Here is a 23,045-nt window from a genome sequence, read left to right as displayed (position 1 = left end):
GGCAGAATTAACTGGCTGCTCCTGCAAGAGCTACCCCCAATCCTTTCTTCAGTGTGTCACAGGGAGTATCAGTGGCTCTCCTGGCTGATAGTACTTCAGGGCAGGGGTATCTGTGTTTTGTTCAGTATGTTGGAACCTGCCCAGTTTCACTCAACAGCCTACCTTATGAGTTGACTTATGGGTTCTGCTAGTGCAGCCCGGTGTGGAGAGAACTTGGATAGAAAATGCAGCATTCCAAAGAAGAACTGTGGGACGTCCTATGGGAGTTATTGTTCTAGGAAGGCATCTCATGTTAGACCAGGCCTGGGCAAAATATGGCCCGCGGGCTGGATCCAGCCTGTCAAGTCACCAGATCTGGCCCAGAGACACTGTGGGGAGCCCCAGGCAGTCTCCCCATTTGCCTTGTCCCACCTGCACACTGCTCTGAAATGTGGCTGCTGGGTGGTTTTTCTTTAAAAACTGTGAGTCTGGAGGGGAGAGTGGAAGGCTTTAGGAGCTGCTACTGCCCCCAGCACAATCCCATTGGCCAGTTTCTCGCCAGAAACTGGCCATTGGGAGCTGCCTGTTTCAATAACAGGCAGCCATGAAGCCAAAAGGGGCTCCAGAGCACATGGCTGTAATCTGTGTGGGGGCAGGGCAGGCAGCAATGTTCCTTCTAAGGTGCACAGCAGCCCAGCTTCACAGGTAATTAATCAGCCCCGCCCAGTCAGAGGCTCAGGGCTCCGTGCATGGAGCTGACTGACTGGGCAGGGCTCATTAATCACCTGTGAAGCTGTGCTTTCTGTGCACCTTAGAGAGAACACTGGCTGGCAGGGAGGCTGATTCAGGAACAGGCTGCTGGCTGGTAAGTCTCCTAGCCAGACCCTGCCTCTGGCACCCAACCCCTCCCTTCTCCAACCCTCCGCCCCCCACTCCACATACCCAAATCCTCTGCCCCTTCCTCCACCCATATCCCCTCCCAGATCTGGCATCCCAATCCCCTGCCCCAGACCACAGTCCCCTCCTGTCCTCGCTCATAACCTAAATCCCTGCACCACTTCCTGAACCCCATTTCCCTGCTTTAGGTCACAATCCAACCCCCAGCACCCTGGTCCAGTGCCCCAGGTCACAACTGCTTCCTTTACCCAAACTCCCTCCCTTACCCCAAGCTCCCTTCTGCACCCAGCCTCCATCCCAGACCCTGTACCTCTTCCATTAATATTATGGAAGAGTGTGGCCCTTGACCATTGTCCAAATTCACAGAATAACCCCCTGTCAAAAAATTATTGCCCACCTCTGTGTTAGACAGATCCTTAAACGTGGGCCATGCAGTGGAAGCAATGAGAGACGATGAAAAGCCTAGGAGGCACAATAGCCCCCGAAATATGTTCAGTAAGACAACAGCAAAGGAGAGCAGTTTGATTAGGGTTCCATCCCCATAGTGAGATGTATTTAATGTGGAAGATGGCATGAGTGGGGAAAAGAGAAGCTTCCCACACTAGAGCAGCATTGCAAGGCATGTGGCAAGTTGAACCACTTTAGCAGTGTGTGCAAGACCAGAAGTAGCTCTCTCAATGGTTTTCAGACACGTGGAGAAGAGGTGGCACATCAGATAGTGGTGATGACATCATAGGTATGCCCCAGAGTCTGAGAACACATCAGGCTGAGGATGCTGGGACAGGAAAGAAAGAAGGGAGAATACAGCCTGTATGCATATAACAAAGTTAATAGGATACGTTATGTGAGATTTCATTTGGGTAGCAATGTGATTCCACAGGGTGAATTGGATTTGAAAGGGCCCATTACAGAGAGCTGTCACAATCTAACAATATACAATGAAAACATAATGCAGTATGAAAGTGTGACTACATTATAACTAACCCAAAAAATAGCGGGGGGTAACAACTAAAGCTTGTGGTTAGGCATGGTAAGTGCCACAAACCTCTCTTTGGGAAATACAACTGTTTTGAGAATACAAACTGATCTGGGAGCAGTTACAGAATTTTATAGCTGTAGTGCAAGAAGCAAAAGGAGTCCCATGGACAATGGAGACCTTTTAAAAATCATGTGGGAATGTTTTTTCAAAGGCTATGGGTGCCTCAAAGGAAAGCTGAGACTAGAAGTAGACTCCAGAGTGGAATCTGTGTGCTTACCACAAAAGAACATTCTAGTGGTACTATGTAATCCAAAATGCAAAGAGCTCAAAAGTCTGCACAGCACCTATAGAGACTAGTATAGAATAGGTAGGAACACGGTAATGGTAAAGAAGTCATCAGGAAAATAATGCATCTGTATATAGACAAAGCCACCTACCTGATATTCATGCCAGCAACTTGCTAGAACTCTCCAAAGCTAGGATCTTTATGATCTGTGATGTGAAGAATGGGTTTTGGCACACAAGCCTGGATAAAGTATCCAACATGCTGACAACCTTTGCAATACCATTTGGTTTCTACAGATGGTTTGGTTTCTACTGGTGTTCCAGAGGAGACTCACCCAAGTGTTGGAAAGCTGCCTAAGGAGAAAATAATTGCTGATAATATCCTCATTGTAGATGAAGGGAATAACGATACAGAAGCTGAATGCAGGGTAAGCGGAACAAGTGGAATATTAAACCTATGCCCTGTTTTGTCCACATGGCTATGTGCTTCCAGACTAACTTCTCACATTCCTTGTTTTCTTGGTGTCCCATCAATAAGAATCCCTCCAGGGATCATGAAACCAGTTCTACTGTATACGATACAGAACTGGTTCTTGGTTACGTGTCCAGTCATGTGAACCTTCTCAATCAAATCCCTTCAATGAGGAAAGAAACTGGGCCCATAGGAGCTTTGGTCTATGCTCCTTTTAAACACTCACCCAAACTCACCATCTGACAGAAACCTAAAATGGCATGATTCCCCAGATTAGCGGCCAAATGAACATGTAGGAAGAAATATATAATTCATAATGAAAATGAAGTTTTTATTGGCCTGTATTTGCAATGATCATATTACTCATGAGTTATGAAACCACAACTGAGTTATATAGGTCATCACAAACAAAGCCTTGTTTGATAGAACTGGAGACTGAAATCCTTTGTTTATCCACCAAATGGGTACAACATGGGGCCGTAGCAGCCATGACATCCTGCTAATGGGCCTCGGCCATGACCTGGAATGACCAAAATTATGGGTGAGATGCTAACTGTGTTTTTATGCCCTTGTAATTCTTGGCCTCTTTTTAAAGACTGCCAGCAGCATTGCCAAACAGTGCTCACTATCCTAGAATATTTTTTCATACTTGTCCACCATTAGAACTGGACAGAGATTACCAAATGTATTACACACAGGCCACCTAACTGCATAAACTAATCATGGAATCTATTATCTATACTTGAAAGCTATAACATATCTGTTATCTAGACCGCATATCTAATGTAGGTTGTGGCCCCAACTTCTCTATTGTCATATCTCCTGGAGTTTTGCCTGAGGAAAATTTGGCACCAAAGTTTTTGTAATTTTTTTTCTTGTTGATTCTCATATAGGTACTAGGTAAATACAAATAAAATATATTTAATGGCAGAGGTATTGTCAATGTGTAAATGAATATAGAGCCACTGAAAATCTGTACATGAAATGTAGGGTCTAGTATTTAAAAAGTATAGTAGAGTGTTTCTCAACCAGTGGTACGAGTACCCTTGGGGCACTCGATAAATTGAGGGGTACGTCGACACAACTGAAATTTGGAGAACTGAATTTTTAAATTTTACAGTGTTTTATTATTTTTGTACTTTTTACACCCACAAATTTCATCTCCTGCCTTCCAACGATTAAGTTGTTTAAACAAATGTGTTGCAATGGTAGGAAATTTGTTTGTGTCTGTAGGTGCTGGGGGTACTTATAATTTTTTTTTGAAAAAGGGGTACTCTATAAAAAAGGTTGAGAAACACTGGTATAGTACATAAAGCATCTACTCTGTATTATTGTCTATTTCTTATTTGGTTCTAAGTTACTATCTAGTGTGACAGTATTTCTTCCATTTCTTTTATTTTTCTTCCACATTTTTGACAGTTTTTTTTTTTAAAACCAATTCAGATATTTGGAGAAAATCCCCCTCCCACCAATATTTGTACTTTGAACCATGAAGTTAAAATATCTTTTAGGTTTTTTTATATCTTGTCTTCCACATTGGATGCACAACCAGTACTCTCTGGGTTTTCACAGGATTTTGTAATTCTTATTTTCACATTGCCAGTGCTGTTTTTACATCTGCTGTGTGTCAACCTTTGTTTTTTCTGTATTTTACTGAGATAAAATAGTTTGGTTATTGAGATGGTTGTGAAGGTCCCATGGATGAATTCTTGAATTGTAGCATTCCTGAGTACAAAGCTTGCTCTCCATTCTTTCACTCTGCAGTGATCCACTCTAAAAACTTCTGGAGTTCACAATAAGGATTAGGCTACTCCTTCAAACTGTAATATTCCAATGACACCTAGGACAACAGATGCTATGTTATTGCACTGCATGTTACATGTACTCTCTCAAGTTCTAGTTGTGCTCTCTCTCTCTCTCTCTCTTTCTCTCTCAAAATTCATTCATGTCTAACCTTGTGGATTTTTTGACACAGATCACAGTGTTTAAAATATAACAAAATGTCTTGAATTCTACAGAATGTTTGTTTCCCTGCAAGAATGAGAAATCTTCATGCCATCTTAAAGTAAGGGAAACACATTTTGGAAGAAGTATGCTAATAGCCTTGCACATTAGTTGATGAGTTGCCAAGATCCTTTGGCCTTACATTGGAATGTATGACAAATTGTGTTTTAATCTGCTCTTTTTTGATTGAACCCCTGGAGACCATTCCTGTTTCTAGCCACGCAATCGACGAACCAGAAAATGACTGTGTAGTTTTCACGAATTCTAAAAATTACATGACAGAGGTCAAATAATCTGTGATATTTGGAACATAAATGTAAAGAGCCTCTTGTCTGAGGTGACAATCTATGTACCACATGTGAATTCTGATTTTGTTGTGAAATTGTTGCATCATGATATTACTCTGTGGCTGTGGAGTCTTGTCATCTACTGACAGGGACTGTTGCATGACTGTCAGGTAAGGGTTAGTAGCTGGTGGTTAAACGTTAAATAGTTGGCTATTCAGGTGCAAATACCCTGGGTAATGGGTATGGCTGACATAGGAAGAAGCTAATTCCTCCATTTTCTCTTTAAGAGAGGGAATAAAAAAGTCCCCAACAGCAGTACAAAGAAACCAGATGTTGGTACTGGAGGACATATAAAACCAAGGTGAAACTCATAAAAACACACAGGACATTTTGGGCAGGAGAAAGGGGCATGCTTATATGGCGGGGTTGTCCTGTTTCATGGTGGGAACAATAACAATGAGCAAAAGCTAGCTGACCTAGAAGGGAGAAAGAAGCTCCATGATTCTGAGGTAAAATAATGAACTACAGGAGAAGGATCCAGAACTACTTGAAGGACTCTGTCCAAGTCCAAAAACTTTAACTTGCTGAGGAAACTGAGGCAGAGAAGATAAATAGAGCGGTGTTTATTATTTTGTCTAGATCTGTGTATCTCTTGTGCTGCTAAGTAAAGAGTAATAGTGTGTAGAATCCTGTGTAAAGTCTTCCTGTGTCTATTTGCTTTTGCTTTCACATGACTCCCTGAAAACTGTAATCCCACATGGCTGAAGTTCTGGGAGAGAGTGCGCTTACACTACAGGCAGCCTGAGGAATCAAAACTGATACCAGGGACTGGGCAGTTGGACCATAGGGTCTCAGCTCTTTGAAGGGAGGGCTAGACAGAGGATCTGTATCCTGAATATAATTTGTGACACCAATGCAGGGCAATGTCTAGGCTGTTTGATTTGGGAGGCTTAAAAGGAACATTGGCTCCATTGAGTAGGCTGCAAACACAATAGCCTGGAGAGTATCCAGCCAGATGGAGAGCAGTGTGTGTGTGTGTCAGTCCAAAAATGAACATGTATTTTAACCTTAACTGTGGCAGACTTGTTGGTCCAATGCAATACCTGCTTGGTGTTGTAACAGTTACTGTGCTATCTGGGTCAATGGGTTCACAGACATCCCCAAAGAGAGTGTTGCTCCTTGCAGATGGGAAAGATCCCTGTCTCAAGAAGTAACTTTGGCTATGTCTACACTAGGAGATTATTTAGAATTTACTGAGATCAACTTCAGGGCACCTGATTTTACAAATTCCAAGTTCTGTATCCTTAGTACAGGGTAGAATTGAAATTAGTGTGAGGCAGGCTTAATTAATGTGGACATGCTACCTTGGACTTAGAGCCCCAAGAAGCACTCTGGAGGGCTGTGGGAGGCCTTCTGGAGGCCAGTTAGTTTTTAATTAGCAGTGCTGTAGCATCCACATTAACATTGTTTTGTCCTTGCAAGTTCAGGAATAGCGTTATTCCTGATGAAAAGCAGGAGTACAGAGTTCAAATTCCAAGGCCCCTTATTATGGAATAATGGGCTTGAAAGTGTGGACACATTACTTAGAAATTCAACCTGGCAGGGGCGAGGGGTTATTTTTGACCAAGATCCTAGTAGAGACCAAGCCTCTGAGAGCAAGTTAAAGCATCCCTGGGTATGTGTACACATGTGCACATGCATTGGGAAAATGAAACTGCTTTTGGTCAGCAACACCAATTGCAGGCCAGGAGCCGCCTCAGGAGTACAGGTGGTTGAAAATTTTGTGACAATGTTTGTTAAAAGATGCCGATTTGTCAAAAGCAGAACATTTTGTGTGATCATGTCAATTTTGCTGGAAATTTTAAGAGAAAAACTGAAAATACATTCAGAAGCTTCAGGGGGTAGCCGAGTTAGTCTGTTACAGAAAAAAACAACAAATGGTCTGGTAGCACTTTATAGACTAGCAGAATATGTAGATGGTATCATGAGCTTTCGTGGGCACAGCTCACTTCTTCAGATGACTAGAGTTATGAGTTTAGGATGTGCACACCCAAAATAAATAGGAGAAGGGGAGGGGAAAAAAAGGAAGGGGGTGGGAGACATGGAGCTAGAGGGAATCAGTAAGTATCTGAAGATTGGGTAGTTAAAACAAAGCAGATAAGTCAATAGACAGTACCTTCCTGACAAGGAGTCTACACAAAGAGCTGTTTGCACCTTCAACAGCTGTTAAGTTGGTAGTGTCCTCTTGCTCGCTGTCTCCCACCCCCCTTTTCTTTTTTCCTTCCCCCCTCCCCCTCCCCTCTCCTATTTATTTTGGGTGTGCACATCCTAAACTCATAACTCTGGTCATCTGAAGAAGTGGGCTGTGCCCACAAAAGCTCATGATACCATCTACATGTTTTATAGTAATAGAGATGTAGCCTTGTTAGTCTGGTCTTGCTGAAACAAAAGACAGGACTATGCAGCACTTTAAAGACTAACAAGATGGTTTATTAGGTGATGAGCTTTCATGGGCCAGACCCATTTCCTCAGATCAAATTGTCGAAGAAAATTGGCATGACTATATATACCAAAGGGATATGATGATTAAAAATGTGAACACACATAAAATTGACAAATCAGATTTTAGAACAGAGGGGGGTGGGGGGGAGAGGAGGTTAGTGTCTATGAGATAATATTAGGTGTGATAATTGGGGAAGCTATCTTTGTAGTGGGTAAGGTAGTTAGCATCTTTGTTAAGGCCCATTCGTAAAGTGTCAAATTTAAGCATGAATGACAGTTCTGAGGTTTCCCTTTGTAGTCTGGTATTAAAGTCTCTTTGAAGTAATAGACATGTAGTGAGTTTGGACTGGGCATTGTCTCAATGACCTCAGTACATGTGTATTACTTCAAAGAGTAATGGTTTGAGCATTGGCCTGCTACACCCAGGGTTGTAAGCTCAATCCTTGAGGGGGCCATTTAGAGATCTGGGGCAAAATCTGTCAGGGATGGTACTTGGTCCTGCCATGAGAGCAGGGGACTGGACTCAATGACCTCTCAAGGTCCCTTCCAGTTCTATGAGATATGTATATCTATATAGCTTATTTAAAATTTACCTCCTTCCTGCCAGTCTTATGTAGCCTCCTGGTTAATGATGCCAGCAGCTATTTCTCATTACCAATTAGGGGTTGGGCAGCCTGAGCCAGCTCCAATACACAATCTTCATTGAAGCTGGGGTGACAGGTCTGGCTCAGTTTCCCAGCCAGCACCTTCTCACATAACACCCTCCTTATTAGCTGCCAGGTTTGGCCAGCCTCAGCCCCTCTGGCCCCTGACAGGGGAGCTGACAGCCATGCCGTGGCTCCCAGGAAGGGCTGAGCCTCAGGTAGAATGAGCAGAGCGGGAACTGCCAGTGCCTCCCAGAGCATGCCACACCTTCCCCCCCCAGCCCTTATAGCTCCTTGGAGCATGCTGTCTGGCAGCAATTAAAGGGCCTAGAGCTCTAGGTGTCACTGCTGCTGTCATAGCTGTGACAGCAGCTGGGAGCCTTAGGCCATTTAGAATAGTCCGGATCAACCCTCCCTCTGCGTAATCTCTGCCTTGTATATTCTTCAATCAACCTGACCGCTTCCTCTGCTTTTCTCCACTGACATCTATAGGCTGGTCAAGGAATGTGTATGATGTTTGCATCTTTAAAAGAATACAGGACTTTTCAGAAAGCTACAAGCAGGGAACTTTTCAGGACTAGAGGTTACCACTGGAAATGTTGAAATGCCAGTAACGATCCTGGGTGACCTAGCCTACCCCTTGCTCACTTGGCTCAGGAAACAATTCACTGGACCCCTTGACAGTATCAAAGAAAGACTGGCAGCTCAGCAGGAAGATTTCGGTAGATTGAAGCTTTTGATCGATTGAAGGTTATTTACTCATAAGATTGGATTATCCTAATGGTTATAGCTGCCTGCTGTGTCATGCATAATATCTGTGATGCAGGTGGCAAGGCTGTCTGCTGAGTTTGACCAGACAGAAAAAAAGGCTATTTGAAGAACTCAGTCCAGAGCTGTATAACTCAGGATGGCTTTGAAGGATCACTTTAACAGTGAGCCATGGTGATACACTGTGCTGCACTGTGTTCAATCTGGTCCCATACATTAGGAATTGTGTGGCTCTTGGTGCACATGTATGAATACAATATTCTCAATGCACCCATTAATGTAGTGCTTATGATGATTACACTGCTTTTTGTTACTGATCCTGTGGGTTGTTACACAATACAGTTGCAAGTACATGGGTATTTTCTGAGCTGCTAGGCACTTCAGTATATGTTGTGAACTTATAAAGATTAATTATTTTCCAAATTATAGAATTTTATTCAGTAACAAAACTGGAGTAGAACTCCTCCCCAATCTGTGCAATTTAAAAAGAAATACATTACAACCGTAATATATTAATGGAGCTGAACTTAACAAGGAGAAAGAACATTAATGTGCATTTTACCTACACATACAGCAATATTGACTTTCACAAGGCAGAATATGTAAAACAATGGTTGTCTTTAATGTCCCTGAAGAGTGGGGAGAGTGGTAAATAGGCCAGAGGAGCCCCAATATATCTATGTTCACCTCCCTCTGTTTATCCTAATGGGTCTTTCCCCTGGCTGCAGTGTTCATACTCCAAACCACTTGCTCATGATCTGATGCAGCATTGGCTTTCAGGATCTCCTTGAACGTGCCATCCTGAGTCCTTTTCTTTTTCCTTCTTGTCTGACTCAGGTGTTCCATGGACATGGAGGAGGAACCCCTTATGGCCATGAAAGCAGCAGCTATAGATAAAACAGGTTGAGTAAAACATTGTCAGTATTGTCTCAATGAAGAATGAAAGTTAAGATTCAGAACTCCCTTCCCTGGCTCCCCTAATGTTTTAAACAAGATGGGCCTATTGACACTTTTGCTTCAGAGTGCTTGTGTATGGTGCATATTCATAGGACCTAGCCATGGTGACAATGACCCAGCAGAGGTGAGAGGAAAAGGAGGAGGAAAGAGCTTGGTTGCAAAGAATGATGAGCATAAGGCAATTGCACTGAATATGGGCACCATTTTCCACAGGTGGTGGTGATTTTGGCTAATATCTCACTCCTGAGTGCAACAAAGGCATAGAGAATATACCTGCTGCTAGTGTCCTGAAGCCACGTGGGTCTGTATTCTGCCATCCTGTGTACTGCAAGGACACCTGTTGAAGTTAATGCTAACAAGCATGGGAAAGTGTTCAATTGCAGAGGAAGAAATAAGGCTGCCCTCTCTAGAAACCTTCAGAAGAGAATTGTACCATGCCTTCATGAATATGCGAGTAAAATGACAGGTTCTGTGCTTCTTATCAAGAGATGCTTTACATCCACAGCGATGAGATGAAACAACTAGATGAAACAACTGCACAACACCTGATCTAAAAAGAATACTTTCACACTGAGGGATTTGAACCAGAGATAGTGTAATAAAGTGCAATTGTATGGAAGAAGGCTAATATTGGCAGATCTATCCATTTGACCAGGCATTTATTTGGTTGTCTCATGTATCAAGTTTTAGTATTTTTGAACCATTCTTTCATATGTTATCTGAGAGAGGTTCTTGATTTGTTAGGTTATACATGCATAGTATCTTTACTGAGAATTTAAGACATCCCTTTCTTCCAAAACAAGCATATGGAAAAGTACAGTCCTAAAAGTTTATTCTTAAACTTGTTCATTCACCTTGATGGACTGGTTTTTCAGCTCCTGTATAGACTGTACCGATCATGGCATGTCTTCCATTCTTCTCATATCCTGACCTATTCTCTAGGTCTTTCATGATAAAAATCTTCCCATTTCTTTGGAGGTCGGCTGAGTAGTCATTTCAGTTCCCATAGGTACTGTTTAGTTTGCAGTCCGTCCCTTGTCAGTGAACTTTGCTATATACCTGGCCCATCACATTTGACTATATGTGCTCTCAATAATGATGTCGTGCACTCCACCCTGGTCTCTGATCCCTTCCCTGGGACTCATACCAGATTGAAATTCCCAAAATTCTTTCCACCCCCCTCTGACAGCTGATGCTCCTTTGTCTTCATCAGCATCCATGTTTCACCGTAGTACATTTCTGGCAGTACTGTTGGACTAAAAGGGCAAGTGCATGTTGCCTTTTTTATTTTTTCCTTGGAGGACATCCTTGATAGAATTGAATGTGCACCAACCTGTTTTCTTTCTTTGAGAGTTCAGCTTCCTGATGGTGGTACATGTTCATTTCTTGGCCCAAACAGACTTATTGCTCAACTTCTATTTGTTCTCCCTTGATTGTTATTTGGGCTTTTGGCAAAGTATCAGACCACATGAATTTCATTTTGGAGCAGTTAATTTTCACTCTGACTTGGCTGCCCTGTGTTGCATTCTAGCAGCATTTTCTGTAGTTTGATAGTATTTTCAGCGATCAACACAATATTGTCTATGAATCTAAGATGACTTAACTAAGGTGGCCTCCAGCTCTTATCATTTCAGATTATCAGCCCATCGTTATCTGGGGCTTTCCTTCCTTCATTTTGTGAAACACATGTTGAAATTTACTGATAAGAATTGGGAATATGTGCTTGTTGTTCTGTTGAAGTGTTGGTATTGGGAAATGTATTTGAGATGCAAACAGTTCAGTGCAGAAATCTTTGCAGATTGCTTCCATCCTTGTTCTGTCAATTACTGGTTTCCAGTTCCGTTCTTCAGCACCATTATTATTCACCTATACCTTGTCAATTCTCTCTTGCATTTTTTGAGGCTTTTGAGATCTTCAGTCACTTTTAATTTCAGAACTTCTCAAAGTCCTCCTTTCGTCGTTGTTGTCTTAACTTGCAGAGGAGGGCATACTCAAGTTTGTCACCATAATTTTACTTCATATTCTTCTGCTTCTCTAGCAAGTTCTGCATTTCCTTCAGGATTCTTCCCTTTATTCTGTTTGGTCTTTTTTCTGTTGGCTAATTCCACACATTGCCTCAGCTTATACATGACGTTTTTGTAATCCTCATCACAGTTGTCTACAAGACTCCAGTCTTCCTTGGAAATGTTCACTTTCAAGATTGCCTTATGAATATTTTTGGTTGCTGTCTCTGATTTGCCACCTGTAGGGCTTTCTTCTGCTTGCAACTTTTCATTGAAGTTTATCAGTACACTGAGCAAGCGACAGTCACTACTGGTGTTCAGTGATGCTACTACTGAGATGTAAGAACATAAAAATGGCCATACTGAGACAGACCAAAGATCCATCTAGCCCAGTATCTGGTCTTCTGACAGTGGCCAGTGCCATGTGCCCTAGAGAGAATGAACAGAACAGGTAATCATCAAGTGATCTATTTTGTATTGTTCAGTCCCAGCTTCTGGCAAACAGAGGGCAGGGACATGTTCCTGGCTAATAGCCATTGATTCTCCCTGCTCCCATCCTCCATGAATATATTCAGTATTGTTTTGAACCCTGTTATAGCCTTGGCCTTCACAAAATCCTCTGCCAGAGTTACAAAGGTTGACTGTCTATTGCAGTGGTCCCCAACCTTTAGAGGCTCCCGGGTGCCCGAGGGCGGGGCCACTCACACGCTGGGCGCCCGGGGGGTGGGGCCGCGCGTCCTGGGGCACGCCAGGGGCGGGGATGCCCTTGCACCCGGTGCTGGCATGTGCCCCAGGGCTGGGGCCGCCCGAGCGCCTTGTGCTGTGGGCCTGGGGCCGGCGCCGCCTCCCGAGCCGTGCACCTGGGGCCGGCACCGGCGCCGCGCGTCCGCATGTGCCCCGGGGCTGGGACCGCCCGAGCGCCGTGCACCAGGCGCCGGTGCATGTCGCATGCCTGGGGCCGGCGCCTGCAGTGTGTCGCGTGCCGAGGGCGGGGCCAGCCCAGGTTGTTGGCGGGCGCACACAAATGCCCCGGCGGGCGCCATGGCACCCGCAGGCACCTCATTGGGGACCACTGGTCTATTGTATGAAGACATACTTCTTTTTATTTGTTTTAAACTTTGTCTTGTACAATGCATTGTATATTGATCAGAATACAGTCAGTCAATCTCATTCTTGTTCTTTGCTTTGAGTGCAATCCATGTCCACCTTATCACGACCTTTTTTTTTTTTTTTAAACCAAATGTTACCAATAAGTATTTCTTTCATCTCTGCCAAATTTCCCAGTTGCTCTCCTTGTGGATTCTGTTTGCTGATGCCATATCTTCCAATGAACTTTTCACCTTCTTTCCCTCTTCCAAGTTTTGGCATTGAAATCTCACATCATGACTCCTCATTTTTTTTAGGAGCACAGGATCAGTCAAAAAATCACCTTGCCGTCAGCAGAACCATGTCTAAACTGCAGTTTCAGTTTCGAAATGGCGCTCATTTGAAACCAGCGCCCGAACATGATTATGCAAACGAAGCATGGGATATTTAAATTCCCGCTTCATTTGCACCTCTGATGTGTCTAATTTATATCCCACTGCAGACACAGGGGTGTAGTTTAGACACACCCTTTATGTGGATTTTTGAGTGAGGATTTCCTCGAGCTCCTAATAGAATTCTTCCACATGGTCATCTTTGCTAGTGCTTGTGGGAGCATAGATCTGAATAATCTTGAGGGTCCTGTTCTTGTTTAGCAGTAGGTGCAGCATTCTGATGCATGATGACATGAAACTTGGTGAAGATGATTTTTGAAGACCGTTCCTTATTGATGATGAAACCAGTTTTTCCAGTGGTTCTCGTGCCTTCTCCTTTCTTTAGCACGATGGTATGTTCCTCCTTCACTTCACTTCTATCTCTTTTCTTCAATGTGTTTTGCAGAGGCCAAGGATGTTGCAGGCTGTCATTTTCCTCCATTAGGTGGTTGATCAAATTATCTTTCATCGGCGTCCTGCAACTATAAGTGCACACTGAAAAGGCAGCTCTTTCCTAACCTGTGAAATTCGTAATAGGCTCTCATTGCCTGAATTCCCCATCACTGACATAGAATGGATTGAGGAATGCATAAGGAGTTGGGGATCCTTTATTTGCATTACTCAATTTCTTCATCCAGCCACTGGCTATGATGTCAGTGGTGCATGTACCTCCTCAGCTTAGTTGGCACCCAATCTCAGCAAGGAGGATATTTGTCTTTTCCCCAGGGCTGGCAGCTTGGCATCTTACTAGCAGGATTGAACCTACTGAAGAGTACACTCTGCTGTGTCACTGTCAACAAGCCAGAGTCACTACTGCACCACTCTGAGGCATTGAGGTAGGACTTTGCAGCACTAAACTTGCTCATTAATAGGTTAATTTGTGGTACTCTCAAAATAAAACAGTATGGTGGTTTAGCAGCAATTCCACTCCCTCTGGCCACTCAACCTCACTATGTCAGTGGGCGCTACCCACAGTCAGGGAATTAGCAAAGTCTTGCATGAGGATCCTGGGCCTTAGTGGTGGGGTGGAGCAGACTCACAATATTAAGTGGCTCTGGCTTTCAGGCCAGGCATGTTGTAAGCAGTCTATATGCTCCAGCCCTGAGGCAGGGCAGAGTAATAATAAAGGTTTAGGGCTCAGACCATTGGGCAGGGTGGATCAACAAACAGTCCAGGAAGCTCAGGCCCTCAGGCAGGGTAGAGAACAGTATATGCAGGGGCGGACTGGCCCAGTGGGATACCGGGAATTTCCTGGTGGGCTGTTGTCCACACGCCATTGCCCCTCACTCCAAGTGGCTCCACGTCTGTGCTGTATGCAGCATGCAGAGCCCGACCCGCCTCCTGCACCACATGCCAGACATGATGCAGGGGGCAGGGCTTGAGAGGCACGCAAGGGTGATATCATGGGGAGGGCTGTTGTCAACCCATTTTCTGAGCCTATTTTGTTTGCCAGTATGCTCCTGAGTATATGTTTAGAAGCTTAGGGCTATGGAAATGGCAAAGTGCCAAACAGTGTAGGGTCAAGACTTGGGGCAGAGCAGAACACCAAACAATCAAAGGGGCTCTGGTGGATGGTGGATAAACGTAGGCTTCCTGGCCTAAATGGGGGAGGCTTCCACCCCAGGAGTGGTGTTGGCAGCAGAAGGAGAGAGGGATTTGGGCCAACCTAGCCCAAGGCCCTAACAGTGGTGGAATGTTCCATATTGGGTCAACAGGTAATCTGGCTGCAATATACTGACTGGGTTTCAGGTAGCAATGCAGCCAAACTAAAATCGACTGGCCCTGGGGCACTTCCTCCCCTCCCTTTTCTTTCCCTCGGAGTATAGCTGCACCTGTGGCTGTCCTCTGTTTCCCTGGAATAGATGGCCTGAGGCAGTCTCAGTGACTCCTCAGTGTCTTACTCACCTGGCAGCTCCAGCAGCTTTGGCCAGTCCTCAGCTTGGCAGGGCTCCCTTCTGGTCTTCAGTCTTGTGAGTGGGCAGCAGGTGTCTACCTCCTCCCACAGATGCAGACCAACTAAGCTCCAGGATCTACGCTTTATACTTCCTGTCCCAGCTCTTACCTTCCAATGGCAGGGGCAGGCCTGGCCTGGCTCTACCTGCCTGGGCTCAGAGAGCGGTTCCACTCTCTCTGGCTCAGTGGGCTGCCACTCCTCCTTACTACAGATATATAAGAATAAAGAAACTAGAGGGCTGGAGAAAATAACTTGTTCAAGCAAGAGTCTATGGATCAGGCCCAAATCTTGTTAGCTAAGAAATATTCCAGTAGTAGCTTGCTTTCTCCTCTGAATCAATGATAAATGTAGTTCCAGATTCTAAAACTCCTTTGAATTCTGTTCTGTAGAGTGGTTACTAGTCTTGATGTACAAATGAACTATATATTTGGTGTGGAAACAAATACTGATTATTTTAAAGTTGTATTTTAATTTTTAATCACTCTTGAGAAGTAGTTACAATTTAAAAAAAAATATATTGCTAACAAACCAGATTATTCATTGGTATTGCACCCTTCTGCCAATAAAACCCAAGCAATAACATTTTGTGGAGACAATGTTGTTTTCGCTGTGTGTGTGTAGTAGACTGAAGGATTATTATAACTGTTCTTAAGGGCTCTGTTCTGTTTCTTTTCTTGGTACAATTTGATCATGTCAAGGCACACGAAGAAATAAGTGATTCAACTGTTTTACAGGCTTCATTTAGAACATGTGAGGAGTCAGTTCTTCCTTAGTCATATTCAGACTAAACATTTTAATAACAAGCCACATAAAATTCCTACTTGGGAATTTTAGCAAGGGAAAGTCAGTTTACAATGTACCACTTCCACCGTATAAAAGCATATTTTATATTTTGCAAGGTCTGGCGTGCTGCACCTCATTTATTTATTCAGTCTAAAACAAGTACCTATATGTTTGTTTTCATCTTAGCTGATAAAAATAAATTAGTTTAAATTTATTTTTCCATAAAAACAGTTTAAAGTCCTTGCATCATTTTATATCCTGTTAATTGGGCTAAGATCATTTGAAAATTCAAAGCAGCTGAGGGACCAGTTTTGCGGCCAGAACAACTGGAGGGATGAGACTTTGGCTCCTTTTTCAGGCATGTTGAATAATCACAATAATTAGCTGTATATTTTGGAGGTTTATTTTTTTTCAACACAGAAGATGAGGGTTGGGATAGTAGTCTCCTGGACTACATGAGTGAATACATGTCAGTGTTGGAAATGGGGAGACTTTATGTTCTCTTAGTCATTGCAAAGAGGCAGGTCGTCCCCTTTCTTGTGGAGCTTACAGGAAGGGACTTCTTCAGAAATCCTTGTAAGGATTTCCTTGTAGAGATCCTCCCCCCATCTCTTAGGCTGTGTCCAGACTCAGGGGTTTTTTCGAAAAAAGTAGCCTTTTTTCGAAAACTTCCCCTGCGTCCAGACTCAAGCCGCGTTCTTTCGAAATTAATTCGAAAGAACGTGGCTTTTCTTTCGATGGCGGTAAACCTCAATTTATGAGGAAGAACGCCTTCTTTTGAAAGTTCCTCTTTTGAAAGAAGGCGTTCTTCAATGTAAATAGGGCTTCTTCGAAAGAGAGCATCCAGACTCACTGGATGCTTTCTTTCGAAAAAGCAAGCCGCTTTTTCGAAATTTCTCCGTGCAGTCTAGACGCTCTCTTTCGAAAGAGGCTCTTTCGAAAGATGCTTTCGAAAGAGCCTCTTTCGAAAGAAGCCTGCAGTCTAGACATAGCCTTAGAGACAGTTGGTGAGGCTTGGCTCCCCATACCTTGTATTGGAAACCTGCCCCAAAAGCTGAGAAATCCTGCAGGAGCTGCAGAAGGTCAGAACTATCTGCCTAGAGGCCCTATATGCAGCAGTGGCTCCTAACCTCTCTTCCCCCCACTAGTATGACTCTACTGAATTCTTCACAGAGTGACGATCTTGAGGCAGAGGAGGGGATTATAGAAAAGTAAATACAGGTGGGGACTCTATTATCCTTACTGACTAATTCTCATGAGGCTATAGGAATGCAGCAAACTGTGCAGTTTCCTCTTGCTCCCTGATGAAGGGGAACAGCCAGCAATGTTCCTGTATGAATCGGGGGGTGCTTCAGCTCCCCCACCATCCCTAAAGAGCACCTGGGGGGGGGAGCGGGGGTAGAGGGCTGGGCCAGTCCCAGACACAGAGGCCATGCCCCCAGCCACTCTCTTTCACTTGACTTGTGAGTCCGTCTCTTTTCTGTATGGTTTTTTGAAAAGCAATCTCATGCCAAGCACATCCCATTTTTCTGGAACAACCAAATCTTTACCATCCTTTAAGGTAGCATAAGAGGAAGCTGTATACCAAATTTTGTGGTCCTACCTTTCACTGTTTAGAAAAAACCACCACACAGAACATTTTCTTAACCAAGAAAAATAAACCTTGATTTGCCTGTTTAGAAGAATCCTTTTCAATGATTTAATATGTATTTTTTTCTATTGGCTATTGAATAGCCTGTTTTTTTCATTTTGCATTCTTGTGGTTGTCCATCTACAGTTTATTTTTTGCTACCCAAACTAGCAGTAGGGTATAGAGAAGTGAGAGAGGCTTTGTCTGGATGGACAATGTTTTAATTTGCAAATGGGGCGAGTGTTTTCAGAATTTCGGGTAGATTCTCTGCTGATTTGAGGATCTGGCTCATTTTTTCTATAAAAGTTCACAACTGCAAAGCATTTAAGAGGAGATATGAGAAATTTTCAGTAGTAACTGGGATTCCAAATAGATAACAAAGGTTTGTTAGGAATGTTTATGTAGCACTGGCACAAAATAAACTTTGTTAAAAATAAAAGCGCCATAGGAAATGTGCAACAACTATATCTTGGCATCATCGTCTGCATGGGAAGCTGGGAGAGAAAAATCATTATTTGTTGAGGGGGGAGGTGGGTGGATAAAGAGGTGCATAAGATTTAAAAAATGTCACTTTTTAGGGACATGAGCTAAGAAATGTACACAGGACCTACAGGAAAGAGGAAAGGTTCTAAATCAAAATCAAATGATTGTGGTTTTTCCTCAGACTGGAGAAATATACAGCATACTCCTGCCTCCAGTTGGGCACAGAATCAAAAATGTTAATAGAACACACTCTGTTTGCTGTTTGTGCAGTTTGGATAGTTAAGAATATCCTTATCAGAACAATGATGGCCCGGGCAGGTTCACTAATAGTTTTAAATGATTGGATCTTGCAGTTTTATACATGCTGCACTGTAGGGGTTAGCAAGTAATCACATAAAGGAGTGGGGAAGATGGAAATTCCTGTCCTTTCTTAAAGGATATGTCTAGACTACATGCCTCTGGCAACATTTAAATTTAAATGGCTGCCGTGCTGTGCCGATCAGCTGTTTGTCGGCTCAGCGCACTAGTCTGGATGCTCCGCGGTCGACATCAGAGGCATTTGTTGACCTCCCAGGTATGCCTCGTGGGATGAGGCTTACCGGGGAGGTTGACAAATGCCTTTGATGTCGACCGCAGAGCATCCAGACTACCGCGCTGAGCCGACAAACAGCTGATCGGCACAGCACGGCAGCCATTTAAATTTAAATGAAGTGGCAATTATTTAAATTGCAGCTTCATTTCCCTATGCCCAGTAAACAAATCTACATGGCTTCGTCGATGGAGCCATGTAGTCTAGACATACCCAAAAAGTCCACACTGACTTACTCTCATATGGAGGATGGAGTGGGGAAAGGATTCTAGGAACCTTTCCCTTCTTGTGTACCCCACATAAAGGAAGGGATAACTACAGTGAACTTAGGACAAGCTTCCTGTTGGCCTGTGGGGCAAATCACTTAATAAAGAGGCAGGGAGGAGCCAGAGAACTTTGCTTTCTGTTAGGCATGGACATCCTCTGAAAGCTGCTTGGGCTGAGGGATTGTGTATGTCACTATGCCGGATGTGGGACTGTTCTTGGGAAGAATAATCTAGTTTGAAGTGTTTGCGCAGTGACTCTAAATGAATTATATATTCTGAAGAGTTTGTTTGTGGATTTGTTTGTGCAGAATAAAGTCGTACTTTGTGATTAGCTACAAATACCAAATTCTGCATAAACAATTCTGCCATTTAATTAGCTGAATGCAGTACTTTTTACACTGGAATATGCTGGGTGAAAGGTTTAAATTATATTTGTTTTTCATTTGAAAAAAGTCATGGCTATTATGATTAGAGTTCATTTTAGTGCAAAGAAAATTTTTACTGTTACAAATCACACAATAATTCAAATTAGTTATGGAAAGAGTAATGGAAGCTTTATGAGTTTCTGATTCAAATGTACTATGTAGGGTAATTATTCAATAAAATGAAGAATGTTTGAAATTGAAATCCTGCACATTTAAAACTGTTCTTTTACTTTCCTTTTGCAAGCACATTAATAAAAATTCTATTACATATACTTAATTTCATGAACTTTCCTATGAGTGTAATCTACACAAAATGACTGCCCAGTCATTGACGGACCTCACTTGCTAGTGTTCAATAATTCCCCTGACAGACAATGCTACTTTCTCTCTTTGTTTACTTTCATTTGCTAAATACATTTCTGCATGTATTAAGACTTTCAGTAAGAAGCCATAACAACTTTGCATAACATCTTTATTGACTCCCAACAAACTTATGCACAGTGCTACCTATTTCTATGTGCCAGTAGATTGTGCTCTTTATATTAGCTATGTACATATACAACACGGCTGTGTCTAGACTGCATCCCTTTTCCGTAAAAGGGATGCAAATTAGACACATCGCAATTGCAAATGAAGAGGGGATTTAAATCCCCCCTGCTTCATTTGCATAAACATGGCTGCCGCTTTTTTCTGGCTCGGAGCTTTGCCGGAAAAAAAGCGCCAGTCTAGACGGGGATCTTTCAGAAAATAAAGCCTCTTTCGAAAGATCCCTTATTCCTCTTAAAAAAAGGAATAAGAGATCTTTCGGAAAAGGCTTTATTTTCCGAAAGATCCCTGTCTAGACTGACGCTTTTTTCCGGCAAACCTCCAAGCCGGAAAAAAGTGGCAGCCATGTTTATGCAAATGAAGCGGGGGGGGGGGGGGGATTTAAATCCCGCTTCATTTGCAATTGCGATGTGTCTAATTTGAATTCCTTTTACGGAAAAGGGATGCAGTCTAGACACAGCCCACATGTATATAGGGCTAGATTTAAAGATGCAGGTAGGGTCCCAATGGAATGCACAGAACTGCCCAGGCCAGTCAGGTGCCTAATTCTCAATGATTAGATTCAGAAAAGAATGTTGATAATATTGGTGTGCACAGAAGGATTTTGTTGCAATTGTTGGCATAGGCAGAGCCTCTGAGGGTGTTCAGGGGATGGAGCACCCATCGGCAGTCCCACCGATCAACTCCTCTTCATCCCCCTCAGCATTTCCTGCCCACTGTTCAATGGCATGTGGGAGATGCTGTGGGGAGAGGAATTGGAGCGTGGGTTGGGGAGGGGCTAGAATGGGGTGGGAAGAGGTGGCCTTGGGGGAAAGGGCGGGAGAAGGGTTTGAGCAGATGGTTGAGCAACCCCAAGTAAACAAGAAAGTCAGCACCTGTGATTGTCAGTGCTGCTTTGTATTTTCTGAAGTATGTTCATGCTGGTTTTTAAAACTTTCTATTTACTGCCTTTGCTTTGATAGAATTATAATAAACATTCACATGCAAATGAGAAACTGGAAGAGGATGGGCAGTAAAGCGAGAAAATTCAGAAGTGTACGAAGCAGCTTCAAGAGGAAAGGTTTCAGTGAGGTAGCAGGGAGGGGATCACATTAGGATATGTTCTCAACAAGTAATTAGATTGCCACTGGTCAGATCCAAACAGTAAGTTCAAAATAGTTTGTATTTACATGTAAAAACAGTTAAGGCCAGATACCTTATAACAGGGGTGTCCAAACTTTTTTCAAAGAGGGCCAGATTTGATGAAGTGAACATGCGTGAGGGCCAACCATTTTGCCTGACATTCTTTGAATCATTAAAATTAAATGCAAATTAACTATTTTATGCAAAGTTTATTGCAAACGGCATACTTTTCATTTCGTCACATGGATGACAAATCTAAACAGGTGTTAAATCACTCTGCCTTTCATATCTGAAGGCCAGATGAAAAAAAAAATCCAGGAAGCTGAAATTTGTCAGGAACATTGTAAAGTACATTACATATTATTGGTAATAAAGGTTGTCTGTCAACTTTTAAGTTCAAAAAATATGAACAGGAACATAACACCAAGTATACATGTTGTGTCCAAATATATTTATAACTGATTTAGACCAACTGACTAACTGAGATTTTACAATGTATTCATCTCAATACATATGGATTCGTTGGGGGCCATAAAAGATAGATATTGCCAAATTACCAGTGGGGCCGTATTAAACCGGAACACGGGCCGCAATTGGCCCGTGGGCCGGACTTTGGACATGCCTGCCTAATGAGGACCAGATCCTGGTCCGCTTGCTCACACTGGATAGCACCCTCCTCCCCTGAATAGTCCTAATAGTTTCAGTGGAACTGTTTGTGAAGTAAAGTTTTATTCAGTGTGAGTAAAGGGATAAAACTCTCACCCTAAGAAAATACAATTACATCTATGTAGCCATCTGTTTTTAATTCTCCCAATAAAGATGTTCCTCCTGACTTTTTAGCTGGGATACTTCACTTGGTTTGCTTTTCTCTTGTTTATGTTTGCTGTTATCCTGGATTGCCCCAATGGGTAAAAAATGTGCTCTTCTTTCAAAGGCTGCATTGGAAAGTCATTTGTAGAAAGCTACTGCAGACCTTGGCACCTCTCCAGCTCACCATCTCTGAAGAGATGTTTCTCTCTTTGATGTGAAATCCCAGTTCTTATTCCCAGAGGGTTTTTTAAAACACTTAAGGTGTGTTTTAAATCCAAAGGTCTGAATTATATCTTTGTGGTTAGGGAAAAAAAGACATTTACTAGGGAAGCAACTTGTTATGACCTTGAGTTCTGGGCCAATTGCAATAAAAAAGTGCTTTTAAGTGTCATTTATATATTAAGAAAGATTTAAAGAGACACTAAAAAATATCTCTTGCTGTATTTGCCAAAAACTATACACTTCTATTCTCAAGCATACAGAGGTAAAATATAACTTGTCTCTTTAGAAACTGGTTTTGCAGCTTGTTCTTATTCAGTGAGAACAGTGCATGGCTAAGAATGACAGACTCAAGCCCTGGTCTGGTTCTGTCCCAAAGATCCCTGTGTTGAGGGGATCCTATGCATACAACTTCTGTCCTGTGCAGAACTGCGGGTGAAGTTAGTCATACAGCAGCACTTTTCCATGTTTTCTTGGATCTGTGGCAGGTCTGCATGGGTCCTGGTGTGTGTGTGTGTGTGTGTGTGTGTGTGAGAGTGAGAGACAGACAGAGACAGACAGACAGACAGACTCTCTCTCTCTCTCTCTCTCTTTCTCTCTCTCTCTCTGTGGGGATATATGCATTGTACCGGACACCAGCCTCATGGAACCCAGGGCAGCAAATGAATAACTTTTTCATAGACGGGCCCTCTCCCTGCCCTGTGGTGAATACCCACCTTCTAAGAGGGAACTCTGGCCAGCCATGGCTGGGGAGTGTCTGGCTGTGTGGTTCTACTGGAACAGGAGGCCACAGCCTGAGCACAGATGCAGAGCCTCCGCATGGGTGGCCCTAGCCTCCCACAGATCCCCCAGTAGTTGTGGGTGGGCCTTGTTGCTTTATCTGCAGAAGTAGTGGGCAAAGCCTGTCCCTCTGGTGGAACAATT

General features: G+C 43.2%; 1 long non-coding RNA gene across 1 annotated transcript in view; it reads left to right on the top strand.

Moving 5' to 3' along the window:
* The first annotated feature begins 742 nt into the window (after positions 1-742).
* The window catches only part of LOC142829978 (uncharacterized), a 141,404-nt gene continuing 119,101 nt past the window's right edge, over positions 743-23,045 (top strand). Inside the window, exon 1 of the long non-coding RNA XR_016349949.1 lies at positions 743-2,568. This is a non-coding gene — a long non-coding RNA (uncharacterized LOC142829978). The remainder of the gene's footprint in view (positions 2,569-23,045) is intronic.

The sequence above is a fragment of the Pelodiscus sinensis genome, chromosome 6 (assembly GCF_052426305.1).
Source record: "Pelodiscus sinensis isolate ZL-2025 chromosome 6, ASM5242630v1, whole genome shotgun sequence".
Taxonomy (NCBI): domain Eukaryota; kingdom Metazoa; phylum Chordata; order Testudines; family Trionychidae; genus Pelodiscus; species Pelodiscus sinensis.
Note: the sequence above shows the minus strand (reverse complement) of the source record. Positions and strands in the feature narration are given on the sequence as shown.